A 1485-nucleotide genomic window follows, 5' to 3' on the forward strand; every position below is an offset into this window, starting at 1 on the left:
CCCAAAAGACATAAAAACAGCATACTACAGGGACACAGCCACATCAATGTTTATAGTAGCACAATTCACAATAGCTAGCCTGGGGAGTCAATCTAGATGCCCTTCAGTGGATGAATCGATTAAAAACAAAACTGTGGCATAATATTGTCAAAAAAAAATACTTGGGAATCAATCTAAAACAAGAGGTGAAAGACCTATACAATGAAAATTATAGAACCCTAAAGAGAGAAATAGAAGAAGACCTTAGAAGATGAAAAGATATACCTTGTTCATGAATAGGCAGAACTAATATCATTAAAATGGTCATATTACCAAAAGTACTCTATAGGTTTAATGCAATGCCAATCAAAATCCCAATGCCATACTTGCAGAAATAGAAAGAGCAATCATGAAATTCATCTGGAAAAATAAAAGACCCAGAATAGATAAAGCAATTCTAAGCAGGAAGAGTGAAACAGGTAGTATCGCAATACCAGATTTAAACCGTACTACAGAGCAGTAGTAACAAAAACAGCATGGTACTGGCACCAAAACAGGTGGGTAGACCAATGGTACAGAACAGAGGACACAGAGACCAATCCACAAAATTACAACTACCTTATATTAGACAAAGATGCTAAAAGTATGCACTGGAGAAAGGATAGCATCATCAACAAATGGTATTGGGCAAACTGGAAATCCATATGCAACAAAATAAAATTAAATATCTATTTCTCACAATGCACAAAAGATAACTCAAAATGGATCAAGGATCTAGGAATTAAACCAGAGCTCTAATAGAAGAAAAAGTAGGCCCTAATCTCCATCACATGGGGCTAGGCCCCAATTTCCTTAAAAAGACACCTATAGCACAAGAGTTAAATAAAAGAATCAACAAATGGGATGCATTCAAGCTAAAAAGATGTGTTTTTTTATTTTTTTCTCAGCAAGAGAAATAATATGTGAGGTAAATAGGGAGCCTACATCCTGGGAACAAATTTTTACCCCTCACACATCAGATAGAGCTCTAATCTCTAGAGTATAAAAGAACTCAAAAAGTTAAACAAATAATAAATAACCCAATGAACAAATGGGCCAAGGATCTGAACAGACACTTCTCAGAAAAGGATATAAAATCAATCAACAAATACACGAAAAAATGCTCACCATCTCTAGCAATCAGAGAAATGCAAATTAAAACCACTCTAAGATACCATCTCACTCCAGTAAGAATGACAGCCATTATGAAGTCAAACAATAACAAGTGCTGGCGAGGATGTGGGGAAAAATGTACACTCATACATTGCTGGTGGGACTGCAAATAGGTGCGGCCAATTTGGAAAGCAGTATGGAGATTCCTGGGAAACCTGGGAGTGGAACCACCATTTGACCCAGCTATTCCCCTTCTCAGACTATTCCCCAAAGACCTTAAAAGAGCATATTATAGGGATACAGGTACATCTATGTTCATAGCAGCACAATTCACAATAGCTAACTGTGGAACCA

This window comes from Marmota monax, unplaced genomic scaffold, assembly GCF_021218885.2.
Source record: "Marmota monax isolate L192 unplaced genomic scaffold, Marmota_monax_Labrador192_F-V1.1 WCK01_AAM20220418_F8-fsc00465, whole genome shotgun sequence".
NCBI classification, from domain to species: domain Eukaryota; kingdom Metazoa; phylum Chordata; class Mammalia; order Rodentia; family Sciuridae; genus Marmota; species Marmota monax.